The sequence below is a fragment of the Malania oleifera genome, chromosome 11 (assembly GCF_029873635.1).
Source record: "Malania oleifera isolate guangnan ecotype guangnan chromosome 11, ASM2987363v1, whole genome shotgun sequence".
NCBI classification, from domain to species: Eukaryota; Viridiplantae; Streptophyta; class Magnoliopsida; order Santalales; family Ximeniaceae; genus Malania; species Malania oleifera.
This window is the reverse complement of record NC_080427.1, coordinates 59863449-59889233: the sequence shown is the minus strand read 5'-3', so window position 1 is coordinate 59889233 and position 25785 is coordinate 59863449. Positions and strand designations below refer to the sequence as shown.

The 25785-nt window shown below is 36.6% G+C and overlaps 1 long non-coding RNA gene and 1 other non-coding gene across 2 annotated transcripts; both read right to left on the bottom strand.

The window, feature by feature from the left end:
* Positions 1-20378: 20378 nt before the first annotated feature.
* On the bottom strand, positions 20379-21517 carry LOC131168236 (uncharacterized). Its single transcript, XR_009140267.1, has 3 exons — positions 21272-21517; positions 21154-21194; positions 20379-20862 (listed from the first exon to the last, which is right to left on the bottom strand). It is a non-coding gene; the product is annotated as an uncharacterized LOC131168236 (long non-coding RNA).
* LOC131143571 (U6 spliceosomal RNA) lies at positions 21344-21446 on the bottom strand. Its single transcript, XR_009133556.1, has one exon. It is a non-coding gene; the product is annotated as a U6 spliceosomal RNA (small nuclear RNA).
* Positions 21518-25785: the final 4268 nt, after the last annotated feature.

The following is a 25785-nucleotide window of genomic DNA, read 5'->3' as shown; positions in this document are numbered from 1 at the left end:
CCTGGACATGTCTCATGATCTCAAGTGCCAGCAACAGTCAAGGAGAAGAAGACTGCATGTAGGGCTGTTGAAAGTTTGGAGTCTCTTCAAGTACCATCAAAACTGTGGAAGAGTGTCTCACTTAGCTTTATCACCAACCTACCCAGAGTTGGGTGATTAGAGCATATTTTCGAAGTACGGGTACTTTCTTACTAGCAACAAAGTGCTAATTGGTAGAGGAGACAACACACTTGTCTTTTAAACATTTTGTGAATTATTAAGGTGTTCTCCAAGACAGTATTAGTGACAAGACACAAGATTCACACAAAACTTCTAGATAAAAATTTTTAGAATCCCCAGTTCAGAGCTTTTTATCTATTTAAAACATATGAATAGATGGAGTGATTCAATGGGCTACTAGAGTAGTACTTGTGCCACTTCAGCACCTCCAACCATAAGAATTGAGTGCAGCTACTTGACATGCCTCAGTTTTGTTTCAATTCCGAAAAGATATCGACAACCAATAAGAGTCCTTTTGAGCTTGTTACAGGCCAACAACCACTATTACTTCACATAATGAACAACCAACACAAAGGAAAGAGTCCAAATCTTCACGAAAGAATGGAAACAAAATGTAGAGTGCGCACAAGCCTACCTAGAGAAAGCTTTGAAGCAAAAGAAGAAGTGTGCATATCAAGGGGGACTGTAACACTTCAACATGGGTGACTTAGTGCTTGTTACACTCCATCTAGAACTAATCAAGTCACTACAAAGCCAGGATAGAAGAATGTCACAAATATGAAGCACCTCATATTGGCCAACGTTGGGAAAGCCTCTTACAAGGTTGATCCTTCGGCTTGGATGAAAGTGCATCATGTGTTTCACGTTAGTTGCCTCAAATATTCATCGTTTACATTGAAGGTCCAACCTGTATTCTCTAGAGCACTACTGAAGACATCACAAACCAACAAGCGAGAAGTTGAAGATATCCTTGTAGACGAAGAGTTCACATCATTACGAAAGAAATAGCATGAGTTCTTAGTGAAGTGGAAGGGCGTCGGAAATGAAGAAATCAATTAGATGTTAGCGGAAGATATGGAGCTGTTAGTAGATAAAGTTGAAGAGTACTTAGCATCTATGAGTACGTCGACTGCATAAGTGGGGGAGAATGTCACGATCCAAGCTTGTTTAGGGCATTATGCTTGCCCTTGACCACTTGTCTTGTGTGGATAGGATCCATAACCATCAAGTAAATACTAGTGTAGGTTTTATACTTCAAGTAGGATATGCCTAGTGAAAATAGTGAATATGATTCCTCGGTCACTTTGATGTTTCATAGTGATAGAGCAAGAATAGCATAGAAAGATGGGAGGTGAGCTTCATCAATCATTGAAAAGCTCACTAGCTACTGTAAATATGTTTAGCTTACTTGCCTCCCTTCCTAACACATGTAGCTTACGAAGATGTGAATAATGAATTTCATTGCCTTACAACTTATCTTGCGTGTCCCATTTGCTTCGAATTGTTTATTACTTCCGCTTAATTTGTATTCAATGGTTGCGAATATTTTCATCTACAAACTAGTTAAGCTAGTGTGTTATAACTAGTGCTACATGACCTTTCACGAGGTGAGAAATCTTTGGCCCAAACCTCGTCTTACACCCCTCAACAGACTACACCAAGATTTAGGTTCACCACTCACTGTAACAAAAAAGACAACATGGAAATGCAACACCTTGTCCCATAATGTCACGTCTCCTTAAATCCTTCTATAACAAAAAATTGTATCTAAGAAATCCTAACTAAAGCTTGTCATAAGCTTTTCCAAAGTCAAATTTAAAAATAATCCCCTTCTCCTTTCTCCTCTAGACGTCCTCCACCACCTTATTAGCAACCAAAATAGCATCTGCAATCAGCCAATGCCCACAAATGCACTTTGAGCCTTAGAAATAGCATTATCAAGCACAAAACTCAACCTATTAGCTAGCACTTTAACAATAAACTTACACATACTAGAAACTAAGTTATAGGTCTAAAATCAGCAATATTAATAAATCTACTCTTCGTAGGCACCACAACTATTTGAAGGCCCAGCAGCATTTATTTCCATACTCAACAAATCAGATCTTTTCAGTTCAGCAGCAGGATTAAAACTTCCAAAGCAATCTCCATACCTGAATCACTCTCATCCCTTGCTTACTTGCATAATGATGCTTATGTGTGTCCCCTTCAAGTTCTCCCAATATAGGCTTAAATTTTGGGTTTGGCTGGCCTGAAACCACCTGCCCAAAACCCTGAATCTAACTCTGTTGCCTCCTCTAATACTGAGTTTTGGCTTTGTTCATTTTCTTTAGGCTCTCCAAGCCCAATCTCCTCACTGGGCTTCGGCTTTTTGGCTTTATGAGATCCTTTATCCTTCACATTGGACTCAGTACCCTCTGCCAATTGATCCAGTTTCCCTTTTTCCTTTGAATGTTGAAAATTCAGATCATACCTACCCCCATCTGCCTGTCAGAGCACTTTATGCCCCTATACTCCTTGTACCTTACTGGACTTTTAGAATCTTGGAATGATTCTGGCCAAGTTTTCTACTGTATGTTGGATCTTCTGATTTCTTCTTACCTTCTTTTCAGTATCTTTTTTCTGAATTTTTCCAGAGTTTTGACGAAAGATGTCTTATGCTGCTTTTTGTAAATCCTTCTCTTTCTAATGAAATTTATTCTTTTTCTATAAAAAAACAATTGTCTCTTACCTGAGCATTCTACAGCACTTCATCAATCCATGGCAATGTTTTAAAAGGCCGAATCAAGGCTCACCTTGAGGGTCGCCTTAAGAAGAAGCATGCCTAAAACGCCTTGAGGCTCAATCTGAAATACCAAATCCCAAAAAAGCGAACAAACTACACACTGTGGCTTATGTATTTGTACAAAAGGCATGCTTTTTTGCACCTTTTTAGTTGAGACTTACAATTTTTATGGTGCTTCAATCTCAAGTTGGAATTGGCTAGAAAATTTTTACTAAATGTTAATATGAAGGAATGTTGTAATATGAGTTGATTTCCAAACACTTGAACCTCTCCAAAATAATTGAGAATTGCACCTAGATCTTGAAAAAAAATTGAACTTTGTAATGTTATAGCTATCTCTCGGCATGATTTGATTAATGAATTCAACTTAGTACCTTTTAGGTTGTTGACAAGATGATTAAGAGGGCTATTGATAGGTGTCTTGTCCAGGGCATTGCTGTTGGTAGGGACGGACTTATCATGTCTCATCTGATACGATTCTTTTCTTTCCAGCAGCTCTTTTTGCAATATTCTCATTTTTTTGCAGATTTTTGGGTTAGTTTCAGGCCATAAGACTAATTTAAGTGTTAGGTTACCACTTTACCTAGAAGCTTCAGAGGTTATGTTGTGGGCCAACAATGTATATCAAAATACAATACTCCCTCACACGCGCAGCCCAATTGCACGAGAAGAGATAAGCAAACAATAAATAACCACTTCACAGTAAACACAGCCACCACGACCAAAACCACAACCCCCTGGCAATCGTAGCTCAGATATTGTTAAAATCCCAATCCCAAGTATCATTGTAAATAATATACAAATTAGGAAAGTGGGTAAATATGGGGGATTTGATATTATTCAATAAGGGAATTGTTTCCTTGTTTAGAATAGGTAATCGTATTATATATTGGGATGTACATATGAACAAAGTAATGTAGAAAATATTCAATAGCTTATGCTTTCATGGTATCAGAGCTAGGGTTTCTCAACCTTAGCTAAACAATGGCCAACAACACCGTCAACAGCAGATGCTCTACCTCTTCTACAAATATCAATGGTGACTCAGAGGCCGCATCCGTTGGGGGTTTGAATGGGCTGGATAACACAGCCTTTCCACTCTCATTGGAAAAATTAAACGGAAAAAATTTTCATGAGTGGGCTCAATCCATGAAATTGGTGATTGAGGGAAAAGGAAAGCTAGGTTATTTTATTGGTGAGCGGAGGAAACCAGACCCTACCGACATTGTAGCCTTGCAAAGACAGAGGTCTGAAAACTCCATGGTCACAGCTTGGCTCATCAACTCGATGCAGCCATCAATTGGAAAAGTCTACTTGTTCTTGCCAACAGCGAAGGAAGCTTGGGAAGCTGTACGTGAGACATACTCCGACGTTGAAAGCTACTCGCAAATCTTCAAAATCAAGACCCGATTGTGGCAGATGAGGCAAGGTGAGAGAGGCGTTACCGAGTATTTCATGGACATGACTCATCTTTGGCAGGAGCTCGATCTGAGCATCGACAAGGAGTGGGAGTGCTCCGGCGACAGCACACGATACCGAAGGAGGCTCGAAAACGAGAGGGTCTTCGAGTTCCTTGCCGGCCTAAACCGAGAGCTTGACGATGTGAGGGGACGGATCCTTGGCCGACGACCTCTTCCTTCAACCCGAGAGGTTTTCGCAGAGGTTAGGAGGGAGGAGAACAGGAGGCGTGTGATGCTGAGGCCTCAAAATGAACCTGCTAGGCTAGACCTCCCCGTAACCGTATCCGCCCAAAAATTAGATGGGCACGCTGGACACGCTGGGCCGGATGTTTCGGCTCTTGTATCAAAAGGCCTAGGGGGACCTAGTCAATGACCCCAAAAAGGTAAATTATGGTGCGAACATCGTCGAAAAACAGGTCATTTAAAAAATACCTGCTGGGAGATTCATGGAAAACCGGCGGATTGGAAGCCGAGACAATACCAAAAAAATCGTGGGTAGCAGGCCAGCACTGACGGATCAACTGAAAGATTGCAAGGAGAAAACACCAATACCTCTCCCAGTAGTGCATTCAGTCCTGAACAATTGGATCAGCTATATAAGATGATTTCATCAATTCAAACATCGGGTCAGTCTTCCTCTGGTTCCTTGGCTCACCGAGGTAATTATCTATCAGCTTTAAATACTACATCCAGTTACAAATCTCCATGGATAATTGATTCGGGTGCATCCGATCATTTGACTGGGTCTTATCAATGTTTTTAATCCTACTCACCATATGCCGGGAATTTGAGGGTGAAAATTGCAGATGGCTCTCTTTCACCGGTTGCTGGAAAAGGAAATATTCGCATATCTAATTCTTCAACTTTACAATCTGTCCTACATGTCCCCAAGTTATCTTGCAACCTGTTATCCATCAGTCAGTTAACAAAAGACTCAAATTGTTTTGCTAAATTTGTTTCCTCTTATTGTGTTTTTCAGGACCTATCATCGAAGAAGACAATTGGCACTGCTAAAGCGTATGAGGGACTCTACTACTTTGAGGAGGCAAGTTTGAGTGAACTATGTAATACTGTAATTTGTGAATCTGCATCTACTTCTAGAAATAGTGAACTTTTGTTATGGCATTCAAGGATGGGTCATCCCAATTTTCAATATTTAAAACGATGGTTTCCTTCTATTTGTTCAAATAAAATGGCTTCTGAGTTTCAATGTGAAGTGTGTGAGCTTGCCAAACATCGTCGTACTTCTTTTCCATCATCCATATACAAACCATCTCGCTCATTTACTATGTTTCACAATGATGTATGGGGTCCCTCACGTTCCCTCAATTGTACCAATACAAAATGGTTTGTTACCTTTATTGATGACCATACTCATCCTTGTTGGGTCTACGTATTGAAAGACAAAACTAAAGTCCGCTCCATTTTCATCAGTTTCCATTCCATGATTCATACACAGTTCCAAACTCATATTCAGATTTTACGTACTGATAATGGTACGGAATATTTTAATACTATCCTGGGAACTTATCGTCAAGATAATGGGATTGTTCATCAAAGTTCTTGTGTGGATACCCCTCAACAAAATGGGGTTGCTAAACGAAAAGTAGACATATACTTGAAGTAGCCCGGGCATTAATGTTTACTACCAACATGAAACATTATTTTTGGGGCGATGCCATCTTTACAGTCACACATCTCATTAATAGAATGCCGAGTCAAGCACTTTCATTTGTCACCCCTTTTCAAAAATTCCAGGAACACTTTCCTACCTCTCAACTCCCCTCCAGTCTCCCGCTGAAAATCTTTGGTTGTAGTGCTTTTGTTCATGTTCATGCACACCATCATGATAAATTGGATCCTCGTGCCATTAAATGTGTCTTCCTTGGTTATTCGCCTACCCAGAAAGACTACAAATGCTATGATCCGGTCTCAAAACGACTGTTCGTTAGTCTTGATGTCACTTTCTTTGAAACCACTCCTTATTTCCCAAAGCCCTCTCTTTAGGGGGAGAAATGGAGTGAAGATCGGTTCTTTGATCTCTTTACTACTGAATCTGCGTCATTCTCTCCGGTTACTCCATTCCCTGACCCATCTATCGAACCTTCCATTGCATTACTTCCTGACTTGCCAAACACAACAGAACACTTACCCTCAGGGGGAGGCACAGGAGAGCAAAACAACGTAGACATACTCGTTTACTCAAGAAAGCCAAAAACAAAGGATAGGGAGAATCTCATACCTGAGGCACCAAGAGCGTTGGAACCGGTGATGGCTCCGAATAACCATGAGCCCATGTTCAATCCCGATCTAGTAATTGAGTCTTCCTCTGATAATCCTGCACCCAATGATATCAATTTACCTATTGCAATCAGAAAACAAACTAGGTCATGTACTCAATACCCTTGGTCTAAATACATGTCTTATAAAAGTTTGTCTACAGGATATCGTGTGTTTGTCTCTAACCTTGACAAGATGAAAATGCCAAAGAACATTCAGGAAGCTCTAGAAATACCGAAATGGAGAGAGGCAGTCATGGAAGAAGTGCGAGCCCTAGAAAAAAATGGAACTTGGAAGTTGACAAATCTACCAAAAAGGAAGAAGCCAATGGGTTGTAAATAGGTCTTCACAGTGAAATATAAATTTGATGGAACAGTTGAAAGATATAAAGCCAGACTTGTTGCAAAAGGTTTTACATAGACTTACGGCATTGACTATACTGAAACATTTGCACCAGTGGCAAACTTAAATACAGTTCGGGTTCTCTTGTCCTTCGCAGGCAATTTAGATTTGCCACTACAACAACTTGATATTAAAAATGCTTTCTTAAATGGAGAATTAGAAGAGGAAGTATACATGACTATATGTAAGCGGAAGTTCATGAATTCTATTGAATTAATTCTTCATATGTACATCACAATCTTTATATAATACAATTCCCTATTCTAAACAAGGAAATAATCTTCTTCCCGAATAATATCAAATCTCCCACATTTACCCACTTTCCTAATTAACTATTTACAATAATACTTAGGATTTTAACACTCCCCCTCAAGTTGGATCATAAATTAATCATCTCCAACTTGCTAATGAGATCATCAAAGCTCTGTCTTCCCAACACTTTAGTGAAAACATCTGCAGTTTGTTCCTTGGTAGGTACATAAATCATACAGATAATTCCTTCTTCAATTTTCTCTTTGATAAAGTGTCTGTCAACTTCCACATGTTTAGTGCTGTCATGTTGAACTGGATTGAGAGAGATGCTGATAGTTGCCTTATTGTCACAATAGAGTTTGATAAGAAATTTCACCGGGACCTGTAATTCTTCCAAGAGTTTCCATAACCACAGTCCTTCACATATCCCTTGAGCAACTGCCCTGAATTCTGCTTCAGCACTACTACGAGCCACCACGTTCTATTTTTCGCTTTTCCAAGTTACCAGATTTCTCTAGACGAATGTGCAATAACCTGTGGTGGATTTTCTATCTTCCACTGATCCTGCCCAATCTACATCTGTAAAGATCTCTACTTCCTTACTTTCACATTTCTTAAAGAAGAGTCCTCTTCCCGGGGATCCCTTGAGATATCGAAGGATCTTGTATACGGCATCTAAGTGGGCCTCTTTTGGTGAATGCATGTGTTGGCTTACAACACTGACTGCAAATGCAATATCTGGTCTAGTATGTGATAGTAGATTAGCTTGCCAACCAACCTCTGATACCTTTCCTTTTTAACTGGTATTCCATAGTCTTCAACCCTCTTTACCATTTCAATCGGTGTTTCGCTAGGTTTGCATCCAAGCATGCCAGTTTCAATTAGGAGATCGGTAACATACTTTCGCTGAGAGACACTAATTCCCTTTCTCATTCTTGCCACTTCCATGCCCAAAAAATAAAACATTTGTCCCAAGTCTTTAACTTCAAATTCAGTAGCCAGAACTTTCTTCAATCTCTCCATCTCTACTGTATCATCACCAATAAGGATTATGTCATCAACATACACTATTAGAATTATTTTCTTACCTCTTTTAGTCTGCTGGAAGAATAGGGTATGATCTGATTGCCCCTGTTGATAACCTTGATTCTTCATTACTTTTGCAAATATGTCAAACCATGCTCTAGGAGATTGTTTAAGCCCATACAAGGACTTCTTGAGTTTACACACTCTATTTTCTTCACCTTTCCCACTGAATCCAGGTGGTATAGTCATGTATACTTCTTCTTCTAACTCACCATTCAAAAGAACATTTTTAATATCAAGTTGTTGTAATGGCCAATCTAAATTGGTTGCCAAGGATAAGAGAGCCCGTACTGTATTTAAGTTTGTCACTGGTGCAAATGTCTCTATGTAGTCAATACCGTAAGTCTGTGTGAATCATTTTGCAACAAGCCTGGCTTTATATCTTTCAACTGTCCCATCAGATTTATATTTCACTGTGAAGACCCATTTACAGCCCATTGGCTTCTTACCTCTCGGCAAATTTATCAACTCCCAAGTTCCATTTTTTTTCTAGAGCTCGCATTTCCTCCATGACTGCCTCTCTCCATTTAGGTATTTCTAGAGCTTCCTGAATGTTCTTTGGTACTTTCACCCTGTCAAGGTTAGAGACAAAAGCACGATATCCTATAGACAAGCTTTTATAAGACATGTATTTAGACCAGGGGTATTGAGTACACGACCTGGTTTGTTTTCTCATTGCAATAGGTAGGTTGATATCATCAGGTACCGGATTATCAGAAGAAAGCTCAATTACCATATCACGATTGGACATTGACTCATGGTTATTTGGAGCCATCACCGGTTTCGACGTTCTTGATGCCTCAGGTATGAGATTCTCCCTATTCTTTGTGTTCGGCTTTCTTAAGTAAACAAGTAAGTCTGCGTTGTTTTGCTTTCCTGTATCTCCCCCTGAGGTTAAGTGTTCTATTGTGTTTGGCAGGTCAGGAATTGATGCAATGGAAGACTCGATAGATGGGTCAGGGAATGAAGCAACAGAAGGCTCAATAGATGGTACAGGTTCAGATGACACAGAATCAATAGTATAGAAGTCAAAGAACCAATCTTCACTCCATGTCTCCCCCTAAAGAGAGAGCTTTGGGAAATAAGGAGTGGTTTCAAAGAAAGTAACGTCAAGACTAACAAACAGCCTTTTGGAGACCGGATCATAGCATTTATAGCCTTTCTGAGTAGGGGAATAACCAAGGAAGACACATTTAACGGCACGTGGATCCAATTTGTCCCGGTTGTGTGCATGAACATGAACAAACGTAGTACAACCAAAGATTTTTAGCAGAAGACTGGATGGAAGACGAAAGGCAGGAAAGTGTTCCTGGAATTTATGAAGAGGAGTGACAAAGGAAAGTGCTCGACTTGGCATTCGATTAATGAGATGTGTGGCTGTTAAGATGGCATCGCCCCAAAAATAGTTTTTCATGTTGGTAGTGAACATTAACGCCCGGGCTACTTCAAGTATATGTCTATTTTTCCGTTCAGCCACCCCATTTTGTTGAGGGGTATCCACACAAGAACTCTGATGAACAATCCCAATCTCTTGAAGATACGTTCCCATAATAGTATTAAAGTATTCCATACCATTATCAATACGTAAAATTTAGATAGTAGTCTAGAACTGTGTATGAATCATGGAATGAAAATTGATGAAAATGGAGCGGATTTCAGTTTTGTCTTTCAGCAAGTAAACCCAACAAAGGCGAGTATGGTCATCAATAAACGTAACGAACCATTTTGTATTGGTGCGATTGAGTGAACGTGAGGGACCCCACAAATCACTATGAATCATAGTAAATGGGCGAGATGGTCTGTATATGGACGATGGGAAGGAAGTTCGATGGTGTTTGGCAAGCTCACACACTTCACATTGAAACTCAAGAGACTTTTTATTTGAACAAATAGACGGAAACAAGCGTTTTAAATATTAAAAATTGGGATGACCCATTCTTGCATGCCATAACAAAAGTTCACTATCTCTAGAAATAGATACAGAATCACAAATTGCAGTATTACACAGTTCGCTCAAGCTTGCCTCCTCAAAGTAGTAGAATCCCTCATGCGCTTTAGCAGTGCCAATCGTCTTCCCCGATGAGAGGTCCTGAAAAACACAATGAGATGAAACAAATTTAGCAGAACAGTTCAAGTCTTTTGTTAATTGACTGATGGATAACAGATTGCAAGACAATTTAGGAACATGTAGGACTGATTGTAAAATAATCAAGTCAGATATGCGAATACTTCCTTTACCTGCAACTAGTGAGAGAGAGTCATCTGCAATTTTTATTCTCAAATTCCTAACATATGGTGAGTAGGATGAAAAACATTGATAAGAACCAGTCATATGATCAGATGCGCCCGAGTCAATTATCTATGGAGATATGTAACAGGATGTAGTATTGAAAGCTGTCAGATAATTACCTCGGTGAGCCAGGGAACCAGAAGACTGACCCAATGTTTGAATTGACGAAATCATTTTGTACAGCTGGTCTAACTGTTCAGGACTAAATGCATTGCTTGAAGAGGTATTGATTTTTTCTCCTTGTAATTTTTCAATTGACCTGTCAGTGCTAGTCTGGTACCCACGATTTTTTTGGTATTGTCTCGGCATCCAATCTGCCGGTTTCCCATGAATTTCCCAGCAAGTATCTTTTGAATGACCTGTTTTTCGGCAATGTTCGCACCATAATTTACCTTTTTGTGGTCGTTGGCTGGATCCCCTTGGGCCTTTTGATACGAGGGCCGAGACATCAGGCCCATTAGTGTGCCCATTTAGATTTGGGGCGGATACGGGTAGGTCCAACCCGACGGGGTCATTTTGGGGTCTCAGCATTAGGCGCCTTCTGCTTTCCTCCCTCCTCACTTCTGCAAATACCTCTCGGGTTGATTGAAGAGGTCGTCGGCCAAGGATGCGTCCCCTCACATCGTCCAGATCCCAGTTCAGGTCAACAAGAAACTCAAAGACCCTTTCGTTCTCGAGCCTCCTTCGGTATCGTGTGCTATCTCCGGAGCACTCCCACTCCTCGTCGGTGCTTAAGTCGAGTTCCTGCTAGAGATGGGTCATCTCCATGAAGTATTCAGTAACGCCTCTCTCCCCTTGCCTCATCTACCACAGTCGGGTCTTGATTTCGAAGATTTGCAAGTAACTCTCGACGTCGGAATACGTCTCACGAATAGCGTCCCAAACATCCTTCGCCGTCGGCAAGAACAGGAAGATTTTCCCAAGTGATGGCTGCATCGAGTTGACAAACCAGGCGGTGACCATGGAGTTTTTGGACCTCCATTTTTGCAAGGCAACCACGTCGGTAGAGTCGGGTTTCCTCTGTTCGCCGGTAAGATAGCCAAGTCTCCCTTTTCCTTCGATCACCAACTTTATGGATTGAGCCCACTCACGATAATTTTTCCCGTTTAATTTCTCCACTGAGAGTGGAAAGGAGATATTGTCAAGTCCATTCAAACCCCCAACAGAAGTGGCCTCTGAGTCGCCGTCAAGATTTGCAGACGAGGTCAACCCTCTGCTGTTGACGGTGCTGTTGGCCATAGTTAGCTAAGGTTGAGAAACCCTAGCTCTAATACCATGTAAACGGAAATTCATGAATTCTATTGAATTAATTCTTTATATGTACATCACAATCTTTATATAATACAATTCCCTATTCTAAACAAGGAAATAATCTTCTTCCCGAATAATTTCAAATCTCCCACATTTACCCACTTTCCTAATTAACTATTTACAATAATACTTGGGATTTTAACACTATACCACCAGGATTCAGTGAAACGGGTGAAGAAAACAGAGTGTGTAAACTCAAGAAATCCTTATATGGCCTCAAACAATCTCCTAGAGCGTGGTTCGACAGATTCGCAAAAGTACTAAAGAATCAAGGTTATCGACAAGGGCAAGCAGACCATACACTATTCTTCCAACAGTCTGAAGGAGGTAAGAGAACAATTCTAATAGTGTATGTTGATGATATAATCCTTACTAGTGATGATACTGTAGAAATGGAGAGATTGAAGAAGGTTCTGGCTGCTGAATTTGAAGTTAAAGACTTGGGACAAATGCAGTATTTTTTGGGCATGGAAGTGGCGAGAACGAAAAAGGGAATTAGCGTTTCTCAACGAAAGTATGTTACTGACCTCCTAGTTGAAACTGGAATGCTGGGATGCAAATCCAGTGAAACCCCGATGGAGACAGTAAAGAGGGTTGAAGACTGTGGAAAACCAGTTGAAAAGGAGAGGTATCAGAGATTGGTTGGCAAGCTAATCTACCTATCACATAATAGACCAAATATTGCATTTGCAGTCAATGTAGTAAGTCAACACATGCATTCACCAAAAGAAGTTCACTTAGATGTTGTATACAAGATCCTTAGATATCTCAAGGGATCCCCGGGAAGAGGACTCTTCTTTAAGAAATGTGAAAGCAAGGAAGTAGAGATCTTTACAGATGCAGATTGGGCAGGATCAGTGGAAGATAGAAGGTCCACCATAGGTTATTGTACATTTGTCTAGGAAACCTAGTAACTTGGAGAAGCAAAAAACAGAATGTGGTGGCTCGTAGTAATGCTGAAGCTGAATTCAAGGCAGTCGCTCAAGGGATATGTGAAGGATTGTGGTTACGAAAACTCTTGGAGGAATTACAGGTCCTGATGAACTTTCCTATCAAACTCTATAGTGACAATAAGGCAGCTATCAGCATCTCTCTCAATCCAGTTCAACATGACAGGACTAAACATGTGGAAGTAGACAGACACTTCATCAAAGAGAAAATTGAAGGAATTATATGTATGACTTACGTACCAAGTTACCAACCAAGGAACAAACTGCAGATATTCTCACTAAAGGGTTCAGACGACAGAGCTTTGATGATCTTATTAGCAAGTTGGAGATGATTAATATTTATGATCCAACTTGAGGGGGAGTGTTAAAATCCCAATCCCAAGTATCATTGTAAATAATATACAAATTAGTAAAGTGGGTAAATACGGGGGATTTGATATTATTCAGTAAGGTAATTGTTTCCTTGTTTAGAATAGGTAATCGTATTATATATTGGGATGTACACATGAACAAAGTAATGTAGAAAATATTCAATAGCTTCTGCTTTCAGGTATCATGTTAGATTACCACTTTACCTTAAAGCTTAAGGTGTTAGGTTGTGTCACTGTAACATCAGGGAAGTGCACTTTAATTAATTTGACTCATTGGCTGCCTGCATAGGGTGTGGGATTTTGCAGTGGCTTTTGTCTTGTTTTAGTTATATAAGAGTTCCTTTAGGTGGAAATCTTTTGTCTGTGAGGTTTTGGGATTTGGTGATCACTAGGTGTCTAAACGTCTAGATGGGTAGAAGGGCAAATTTCTTATCTTTGGCGGCTCACATTAGTTTAAATTCAGGCGCATATTTCTTCAATTCCTTAGCATTTGTTTCCTTGTTTAAGATTCCAGCGGGGGTGGCTCATAAGATTTAGAGGAATATGTGAGATTTTCTTTAGCCAAGGGTGCGTGAAAAGAGGGACCATCTTGTAAGTTGGGAACTAGTTTCTAGGTCTAGGGAGAAGGGTCATTTAGGTCTTGGTAATTTGGTGACTAAAAATGATGCTTTGATGGGTAAATGGTGATGGCTATTCCCTTTGGGAATTGATTCTCTTTGGAATAGGGCTATTAAAAGTAAATTTAGACTACAAGAGAATGGGCGGGATGCTAATTTTATAGATAAAGCATCACATGTAAGTCTATTGAATTTCATCTCGCAGGTAACTTCTTTTCTTCCCTTGCATCAAGTATAAAGTGGGAGATGGGTGTAGGATTTGATTTGGGAAGGATATTAGTATTGAAAAGTTTTGCTTTTCTGTTGCTTTTCCTTCTCAGGGATGTTTGCTTTTCTGTTTCTTTTACTTCCATTCTTCATCTTTAGTTTTCTTCTAATGCTCATATTTCTTCTTTTCTTGTTAGATCTCTTAAAATTTTCAGTTTTGTAATCTTATTGATAATGAGGTGGAGGACCTTTCTTCCTCCTACGGTTGCTTGATTATATTTGTTTTTCTCATTGTGGGGATGCTAAGATATGGGGTTTGGAAAATTCAGGTGTTTTCTTTTGTTAATCTTTCTACTCTCACATAAACAGACCCTTTCATTATTTTCTTCTTCCCAACATATTGTGGAGATTTGAAGGTGTTTCAGAGGAAAACGCTTTCGTGTGGATTGCAATTCTTAATTAAATTACACCAATAATAGGTTGCGAGTTTGAATACAATACATGATTTTGACTTTATCCCAAGATATGTGTGTTCTGTGCCACGGTAGTAATGAGGATCATGCTCTTTTTTTTTTCTACGTTTTTTTTTTTTTAACTTCTATTGCCTTTTATTTTTTTATTTTCTATACTACTTGTTGGCCTAACAAGGCTTAATCTCGTTTTGATAATGACAAAACAAGGTATATGATTGTGCTTTCCAGTGAATTTACAGGTACTATATCTTACAAGCACAATGGACCTTATTTAAGCTTAAAAGTCATGAAGAAAACAAGCAAAATGAACAATGGCTAGAGCTCGGATGAAGATCAAGCTTCAAGACATGAAAACTTAGTTAATCTTCCATGTGTAATGTAATATAAGTCTCATGTAAGCATTTCTCAAACTTAGGTTTGTTTATGAAGCTCTTAGGTTAATTACTTGAACGTAGATAACTTTTAAAATACTTGGAAAATATTTTTATAAGCTCAAAAGTTATTCCAAAAAGATTAAAATTATTTTTGGAATGAAAAGCCCCGAAACAGGATTCTCCAAATTCCCTTCTTTTTTATATAGCTGCATTAAGGTGCGATTTTCTCTATCAATGACTTCCCATCTTCAAAAATGTTCAACACGAAAGTTGTCGGATTTTTTCTTAACTTTCTTTTGATACCAAAATCGCCTTATTTGGAGTTTTCTAATGAAAGTTATGCCCAAAATACTGAAGGGTGTTTGAAACTGAAATTTCCCAGCAGTTCAGGTGACTGAACTCCGAGTTCAGTCAACTGAATAGGATCAAGCGACTGAACCATCGTGGTCAGGTGACTAACCTACTACTGACTTTCTTATGCGCTATTTTTAAAGAGTTTAGGCGACTGACCTCCCAGGTCAGGCAACTGAAGCGTGCGATAAGTCTTGCAAATGGCCTAAAATCTTTCCGTTTTTGAAAGATAATGTTACCAAAAAATGCCCAAATGGTCATATATCAAACCTATCTATAAAAGGCTAACCCTAAACGCGTTAGGGCAACCAAATAGCATCAAAGCATATTGATCTTATCTCTTAAACACTGCTGTGCGCCGTTCCCTTTTCCTAAACGTTTTTCTGGTTTTTACACAATTACAATTCAATTCAAGTTCATAGTTTTCAATCCAGAAAACCTAGAAATCTCTTGAGCTTCATATCAAATTTATTTTGATAGTATCCTAGTGCTTTTAACGTATACAAATCCGCTCTTTTGAGAGAGTTTTCTATTGTATGAAAATCTGTTGTTACTTGTATTTAACTTGACAGTTCGAGGATAGAATCGTTGCCTACCGAGAGGGTTGTTCTCATTAGAGAGGCGTCTCCACCTTGAATGGGGAGAGGGGTGTTTCACCTATTAAATGAAGCGGGAAAGGAAATCCTCACAATGGGTTGCTTGAGGCAAGGACGTAGGCAAGCCGCCGAACCTTGTAAAAAATCTGGGTGTCTTTCTCTTCCCTAATCTTTTTACTTTTTTGCAATTTTAGATTGTTTATTATCTGCTGTGAATGATTTAAAATTCAGTTGGGAATTGTTGGATGCTAAGATTGATTTGAGGATATTGTGAATGCTTAGACAAACTTGTGAATATTATGAATAAATTAACTTTCCGTTATGAGTCAAACGCTGCTGAACTTGCGATTCTAAATTGATTCAAATCAGTAGAGATAATTTTATTTGAGTTGAATAATTGCTCAAAAACAAGAAGGATATTTGCTCGGCTAAAACTGTTGTGATTGTTTATTGACATATTCATAGGTTAAACACAAAGGTTAATATTTTTAATGTTTAAATATCTATTCAACTAAATTAATATGCTAGAATGAAAATAAGATTTGTGTTCTGATTATGTTTATATTTAGGATTGTTCATTGGTAAAGTCGTTCACTGATTAGACTCTTGTGTTGATTAATATTATTTAAAAGGAACATGATAAATAAGTGTTAAAATAAATCAAGCTTCCGCGCATTGATTTTAAAATACCCAATTCACCCCCCTCTTGGGACTATACCATCACTTTCACTACCCCTTAAGAGTGGTTTTTATAGACCAAACTTTTTGGCTTTTTGGGAGAGAATGGGGTGAGTCTCTACTCTTTGGAGGCTTTCTAGAATATAGATTTTAGAGGTTTTTGAAGGTGTAAAAGAATCAAGACTTTTTGGTGATGTTTTATTTCTTCTATTGTTTGGGTTATTTGATGTAGAGAAATGCTGAGACTTTTCGAGATAGTGGGTCTTTTATGGATGTGCTTGTTGGGTTTGGGTATCCCTCCTATGTAGAGAAACTCATTCAACCCTTTAACCCATTTTCTTTGGGCTCTTTTTTAGAGGTCCTTTTTACACCACATTTAAGTAAAGAAAATTAGGGTTGGCAAAGATGAATTCCATCAGAAAAGTGAGAGAGAGCGTGCAACAGAAAAAGGGAGAAGCAAAAGAGAAAAAATGAGTTTTTGCATTGTGTGCAGTTTTGATCAACTAACGATACCATATGTGGTCCAATTGAGCTTATTTTTCTGATTTTGAACGGTCGGATTGGTCATCCAAGCACTGTAGCGTCAAATATCAGGTTTGAATACTAACCACGTTTTTGGTGAAATTCTCAACTTTCCCCCTTTGTTTTAAAGATCTCTTGTTGTTAGCTAAAAATAGACTTATGTACTCATTGTGATAGTTGAAAATTGTGATTTTGTACCCACACTTTTATCAGAGGAGAGTTTTTGAGTGGACTCTCAAGTCCGTGGTTTTTACCCTTTGATTTGAAGGGGTATTTCTCGTAAAATTGTGTCTCGTGTGATTGATATTTGTAATTATTTTTGGGCTGATTTTGTGCTGCAAAAAATATATATTTTGGTGTTATTATCATATTATAAGAACTGATTTTGTTAATTGGGAAAAAAAGAACTTCCGCTTGTGCTTTCACGATTTTTTAGTAAGTCTCGTTTCTTCCCAACAGTGCTTTGAGATAAGATTGTGCTTTTAGCATTCTTGTGAGCGTTCTTTATATGTTAATTCGGATATATAGATTTTGATGACATTCAACATGATTGGCTCGCTATTTCAACTTAGTCTTGGGTTTCTTCTTGTATTTTTATTTTTTTCTCTATCGTTTATTGAGGAATCCTCATCCTCTTTGTGCATTCTTGTTACTTAGCACATTTCTTTTTCTACAAAAAGTAGCAACAACAACAATAGCAACAACGACAACAACAACAATAATAATAACAATAATGTCATATCACATTAGCTCCATATGTATTGATATAAGCATCCCAATCTATTTACTTTAACAAATAAAAGCAAAGGAAATGAATGGATAACTTTTTGGAGTATTTTTATCCAAAAATAAACTATGGAGTACTCTTCGATGAGAACTGGTCACATGCCTTCCCATGAGATCAAGTCAAAGTAGGACACTTCTCTCAAAGACTTCATAAAAAGAGGCGCCCTCAAGGCATTCAAAAAATTAAAACAAATATTGGTGGAAGCAATGGAGCTCTAACGGATCCAACCTTCAAAAGCCCCTAAAGAAACAATCAGGGGAGGCAATGAAGCACTAATGGATGCAAGAATCAAAAGAGTCTTATGATTGTTGATACGCGTTGACATGTTCCACACCCAAGATAGTGGACATGTGTCAACACTACTTGATTTCCTATGATTTTAAAATTCTAGGCCCTTCATTATGTAAAGAACTCTTCTCTTTTGTGGGAGAACCCAAAAGGAGACTACACAACCATTGTGCGACAATCTCAAATAAAGCACAAGTCGAACCATGGGAAAGGATCGTTGCACAGTAATCTAAAATGGGTTGTCACAAGCCACAAGTTGAACCACAAGGCAAGGTCATTGCAAGTAGACAAATGGACCTACAAGCCAAAGCACAAGACAAGAACAGTGTATGATAATCCAATAGAGGTCCTCGAAAGTGCAACCATTGGGCATGGTCATCATGAGTGGACAAAGGGATCCAAGGTAGTAAAAAATGGGCCGTTACAAGTTAAACCATTAGGAAGAATCATTTGGTTGTCACAGGGAACGACGAGCCAAACCACAAGGTAAACTTTAAATGGTAATCTAGAAGGAGTCTCATGAGTTGAAATGTGAGCAAGACCACACAAGTGGACAAAAGGACCCATGAGCCAAACCATGGGATAAGGACGTCATTAAGGACTATATAAATTGTTCAAAATTACCAACATGAAAGATAGATTGCATCGCATGCAAGATACATCTTCTCTCATAGTCTTAAGTTTATTTGGTGTAAGAAAAAAAAAATAAACAAAATTAATTGGTTTATTGGATAGGAAGAAAAGGGGAAAACTTATAAAAGAAAGGAATGGATATTTTTTTAAAAAAATTTGTGTTACTGTTGCAACTTTTAGAACCATAGCATGTCGAAGAAAAAAATGACTGGGTGTTGTGCTGGACTACTATGTTTGTCTACGCCTAAGATACAATAACTTTACCCTCAGAAATCAAAGATGATCCACTTGTTCTGTTGGAAACTATATAGTTGGGGCTCCAACAACTAAAACACAAATGAAGATTTTGTTATTCACAAATAAGAAGCAGTTTCAAAAAAATATAAGAAATCATCACAGCAATTGGATTACACAGATAGAAAGCATATGAGAGAGAGAGAGACAGAAAGAGAGAGAGAGAGAGAGCATCAGCAAACTCATTCGTGGAATAATGGATCCTTCTCAGTTGAATTAGCACATCTTATGAAACTGGGGGCTTGAGGTTTTGAAGGTCTCTCAAGTGGAGAAAATCTATTTGTTAAAGGAATTCTTTCTGGGGCTTTTGAAGAAGAGGCTTTGGAGTAAAGGTCACTTGCGGTTTGTCTTCTGGCCATGACTTCCCTGTAGGAATTCTCTTGTTAAGAAATCTGGAATTGAGTTTGAAGTTCCTTTGATAAATTCAATTTGAAAATCAAAAACCGAAAGAATTGCTTGCCATCTTGCAAAAATCTGTTTTGAAACAAGGTTTTTAACATCTTTTTCAATAATATTTTTTGCACTAGCGCAATCAATTCGAAGTAAAAATTCTTTGTTAATTAAATCATCTTGAAATTTTTGAATACACAAAACAATTGAAAGCATTTCCTTTGTAATGGTGGAGTAATTAACTTGAGGACCTGACCAGATTCCTGAGTGAAATTTGACTAAGGTTTCTTTTGAATCCATTTTTTGTTTAAAAAATACCTCCGAATCCATCATTAGAGGCATCGGTTTCTACTATCATAAAAGCTTTAGGGTCAGGAAGACTAAGGAATGGTAATGATTTAACCAAAGTTTTAACTTTAATAATGATTTGAGTACACTCTTCATTCCAAACTGGAGGATTTTTCTTAAGTCTTTTAAATAGTGGTTTGATTAAGATTCTAATATTTGGAATAAAATTTGCAACATAATTAAGACATCCTAAGAACCTTTGTAATTGATTTTTATTAGTAATTTCATTTGGGAATTTGTCAGCAAATTCTAAAGATCTTTGGATTGGGGTAATTTTATTTTGATAAATTTGATGTCCAAGGAATCTAATGTTAGTTTGAAATAACTTAATTTTTGGTTTAGAAATTTGTATGTTTTGATTTTCGCTAAGCGTTGGTAAGGCAGTGAAAATCCGTTGGTCAGCCCGCCGAAGCCAAGAGAGCGTATAGGGTGGTACTGGTGCCGTTCCCGATTAGGAAAACCTCAAAACATATATTTTCTTGAAAACTAAGAAAGAAGATGGATAAACTAGTTCAAAGTATCATGAACAAAGGAAAATTCTTAAAAGAAGTTATGCATAAACAAGAAGAAACAAGCAAAGGATCTGATAAGAAAGAATTACAAATATCACTTGGCAAAATTGAAAGAAGATTATCAAATTGGAATGGTAAAAGTCTACCAAGTCAAGATTTAAATAAAATTTGGAAAATGACAAAATCTGAAAGCCAAATTATTAAGCATAGAGGATCAATTGAGAAAGACGAAGAATATTTTATTAAAATTATTAACAAATCAATATGAGAGAGAGAGAGAGAGAGAGAGAGAGCATCAGCAAACTCATTCGTGGAATAATGGATCCTTCTCAGTTGAATTAGCACATCTTATGAACCAAGCTCCAAGATTTCTTTATAGTAATCCTTCTCAGCCAAATGACATCCCTTCATTTTCTACTTTGCCATTCGAGAAGGTTTAGATGGCTAGGAACAAAGTTCTATTTGGAGAGGAGCATAGAGAGTTCTTCTCCCTTACTTCCTCTGTAAAAGCAACATTCTCTACCTCTTCATTTCTCTTGCCTTTTTCTGAGCAACCGAACAAAACACACTATTCTCCTTCATAGAAATTCAAGAACCACCAACAACTAAAACACAAACGGAGATTCTGCTATTAACAAATAATAAGCAATTTCCAAAAAAAGATGCGAGAAATTATCACAGCAGTTGGACTATCATGGAGAAGTAACAGAAATTCATAGACACGCTCTATCCTGAATTATGGGTGGAAAGTTAAAAATCTAGAAACCAACTCTGCCTACCTTTTTATTTGGCTTTTCTCAGCAACCAAACAAAGCATAATAGTGAAATTGATAGAAATTCAAAACCATCAACAACTAAAATACGGAAAAGAAATAGGAATTCAGACACCCACTAACCAGAAGCATTTGTGGAAATACTAAGAACTAAGAAGCAGTTCCTGCAAATTACAAGAAATGATCGCAACAGAGTTTCGATTATAATGGAAGAGTGAAAAATTCGGAGACACCCACTAACCTTTTCCAGAGTAAAGATGAGCAAAAAGAGAAGAACAGAACGGTCGGAAACCCAGGCGGAGAGAAATGGAAAAAAAATTTGGACCATTTCTCGATTTGTGCGTGTCATCCTTGCGCAGGGGCCATGCTAATCTTCTCTGTATCGTTCCAATTTTATCGGATGTCTCCGAAGAGACGAGCTGAATGGGATTCTTCCGGGTTTATTAAGCCTCGAGAACTTCTTCGCCCAACCGATGTGGGACGGCTCGAACCCCAATGCACGCGTATAGACCTATTTAAGAATTCAAATTTAAAATGAATTTACCAATTTTCTAGTTTTTAGAAGAAATTCGGAAGGAAATAAACTCGTAAAGCATTATTTTCATATTTATCCTTATTTTGATGTGTCTGTTATTTTTTAGAAAGGAATATAATTTGAGAATATTAATGATTTTCTTTAGAATATTAGAAAGACAATTAAAAATCGTTTTGAGTTTGTTTAAATAACAATACGAGCCATTCACTTAAAAATAAATATTTTTATATGTGCAGCTGTTAACAAATTGGATTAATTGCATTAATTGTATATATCATGATTTATCCATGAAATATCACTATTTCCTTAATATTATGAAAACTATTTTTCTTTTTTTCTTATTTTTTAAATTTAAAAATATTCCTGTAATTGTTAGTTTTTTTAGTTTCTTTGTGCCTTTATTTATAATTATTTCTAATGTTATTAATGTAAAATATATTTTGCCCATAACTATTCACAATTGAATTAAGGAAAACCTGTGAATACCTCCTCTATGGCTTGACTCAAAAATAAGGAGGTACTTTATGGTCTTATTATAACCATTAAACTCCCTTTTACTTTCTAGAAAATATGTACAATAGTAGTTTTATTATTTTATATGAAATAAGAAGCATTGAAAATATTAAAATATCCAAAAAACAACTAATTAAATGAGAACGTAATTTAACTGAATAGAAATTCGTGCAATTTTTAAGGCTTAATTAACTATAACACGAGGTTGCAATGTTAATATATGCATCGAGTATTAATTTAATGTCTTTGTTGTTGATATCTTGGGTGTTAGAATAATTTAGTTATTTAATTGTTTGAAAATTTTTTGAGAAGGAAAAGCTAATTACTCGCATGTCACAATAGAAAACTTATCTAAAATGTAATTTTAAAATTTAAAACTAGCTAATAAATTATAATTTCATAAGTTGATTAATATTTTAAAATTGACAAATAATTAAAATTATTAATATTTAAAAAATATAATATAAACTTATAATTTAACATTTATGTTCGACAAGTGATCATTAAATTAAAATTTTATAAAACTATTTGGAAGTTTTAACTTTATTCGTAATAATTATTATTTTGAAACAGCCCATAAAAATGACTTATTTTGAAATCATCCCATAAATTAATAATTAAATTTATTTAATATTTAATTAGAATCAAATTAACTTTATTTAATTAATAAGAGCAATTGAAGAAAAAATTAAACACGATGTCAATATTGCACATAATGTTGGTGAATTTAAAAACTTAATTTGTGACTGTGCCATATACGATATATGAAACCTCGACTTAAAATTTAAATGGACCAGTCTCAAGGTTTCACAAAATTTAGGAAGAAAAATTATGTTTGCAGGTTGAGGAAATTATTGTATGAAGTGAAGTAATCATTTGACGACAGTTGTAATTTGTGAAAGGGGCTACAAGCAACGGTGGATCCGCCCATTGCGAGTGTGGGCTACAAATGAAGTACCCATGTAAGTATATACAAAATTAGAACTAAAGTAGGAAGGCTTTTACTCACCTCACACATACATAGAATTTAGGCTTACAAAAAAAAAAAAAAAAACACAGTGATACCGGCTTGGTCAAATTCTTAAAATCAACATTTTCTAGTCTAAATCTCCTAATTATCTAATCTCCCAATTTTACTCCTACCCACCCTTAGCCCTAGGTACTGTTATTTGTGAAATTTTTAGGTTATGTTATTTAAGAAATTTTGAGAGCTTTGAGTGCTAAGTTATTTGTTGATAATCTTAATTTGAGATAAAAACTACATTGTTAATTTGTTATATTTTTTGTGATATTAATCCGATTCTTTTATGGGTGAATTCTTTGTTTGAAATTATTTCTAAATTTTTTCAACGCTCTAATTTGATGTGTGCCCTATATTATTCTTTTTTTTTTCATATTAATTTAATATTTTTGTGGGTAAATTCTTTGTTTGAAACTAATTTATTTTATTTTTTTAAAAACCCTAATTTGAAACAAACCTCTTATATTGTTATCTCTTGTCATATCAATTTGGCATTTTAGAATTATTTTTTTTGTGTGTGTGTGTGTGTTTTTTTTTTTTTTCTTTCTAAAAAAACCCTAATTTGAAACAAACGCCTTGCATTATTATTTCTTGTTGTGCGTGTGTGTGTGTTTTTTTTTTTTAAATAATTTTAATACAATGTAGTGAAAAGTTGACTTTTTTCATTTTGTTTAACACTACTCTAATAATGTGTCTAAATTTATAATAATAGTTCATGATTATTAATCAATAATCATAAAAACTTAAATTTATAAACATAAATAATAACAATAATAATAATAATAAAGTTCTTTGTGAATGAGAGCTCAACTCTCACTGACCATAAGTCCAAGATTTGCCAACTAAGTATGTGTGTGTGTGTGTGTGTGTGTGTGTGAGAGAGAGAGAGAGAGAGAGAGAGAACTAGAGTTAAGCTCCTTAGGAAGAGTACAGTTGTTGAGAATTCCACTTGTGAGATTGTCTTACATTAGAAAATTTAAATGGATGATGAGTATTTTTATATATGGTTGGACCCAAGATCCAATAAACTTAAACTTTTGGGTCAAATTAGTATTTATCTATGTGTATCAAACCTACTCATTGACTCCTCTGGTGCTAACAAGTGGTATTAGAGCCGACGGTTCGGTTCGTTACTTTAGGAGAGTGACATCGTAAAAGTTGAGATGTGAAACTAATTTTCCTGACGTACTAATAGTTGGAGAATCAAGTGTGTGACCCAAGACAATAAGGATCATCCAGGCTAGGGATAGATCCGAATAGGGTCAAGATGTGAGAGGTAAGATTGGTTTGAAGGCACTTACAAATGCAATCCGACACACGTAAGACGCCAGTGGTAATTCCACTTGTGAGTTTGTCGCACATTGGAAATTTTGAATGGATAGTGAGTGCTTATATACATAGTTGGGGCCAAAACCTAATGGGTTTAAGCTTTTAGGTCAAGTTGGTATTCACACATGCGTATCAAGTCCACCCATGAGCTTTTCCAGTCTTAACAAGGGCAATGTCGATTTTTATTTGAACACTTCAATCTAGAGAAGCTACATCGTCCCCACTTTAAAGGGTAGGAATTTAGAGAAGACCCTCTCTGTTTTATAGGGTAACCACACCCTGATAAGTTTTGTATTTATTTTTCAAGGGTTGGACTCATAACAATTAATGTTTTATAATTCATTAGTAAATATGAAATTAGTAATTGCAAATTTTTAATTTTATAATTAAAAAATATAAGAACTAAAAAAATTTACTTTATATTAAAACCGTTAATTTATGATTTCTCCCTTATCTTATGTTAAAAATGGAAAAACGGAGCCCATAATACCCGACAAAAACGGATCCGTACATTTTTAGGCAAACAAGTAACGGATCCTTCTGACTCGGGTTTGACATCATTGTCGGGCCATTTTCCAACCCCGGGATTGGCGGGTTGTGTCAATTTGACATCGCCTTGCTGGTTGTCAGAATGTTCACCCTCTTTTGGAAATTTAATACAATCCCTCTTACATTTCGTAAGGCACATACATGCCAATGCTTGATGCTCCCATATATTTAATTAATAAATTTTATTTTATATTGTTGCTCCCATATATTTAATTAATAAAATTTATTTTATATATATTGTTGCTCTCGAAAATCATAAATCGTTCATTAATCGCAACCACTTAGAAAGAATCAAGTGTTATAGGGTACATTTGAGTCAAATTAAGTAGACACAATAAGATATTCAAATTCAACTAGAAACTTGAAACTTGAACTCCAATTTGATTAATTTCAAAATTATTAAATTAAAACTTGACTTGCGTGCTAGCTAGTTCATAAAAATCGAGTTCAACTCAATTAAACTTAATTCAAATTTAGGAGTGGCAAAACAAGTCAACGGATCGAGTTTGAATTAAATCGTAAACAGATGAGACTTAAATGGGTTGGATTCGAATTAACCCATTTACAAATAGATAAATAGATCACAAATCTCAACCCACTCAGTTAATAAACAAGTCCTAATTGGGTACCTGTTAAGAAATATATCATAAATTCATTTTAATTTTTTTTCCCTTAAATTTTCACCAAGTACGAGTTAAATTTTTTTTGAAAATACTCATTTATTTTTTGTCATAAATATCTTAAACACTTATTTATTCTTTAATTTATTTTTCTTTTTGAATATATATTTCTAAAGAAAATAATTTAA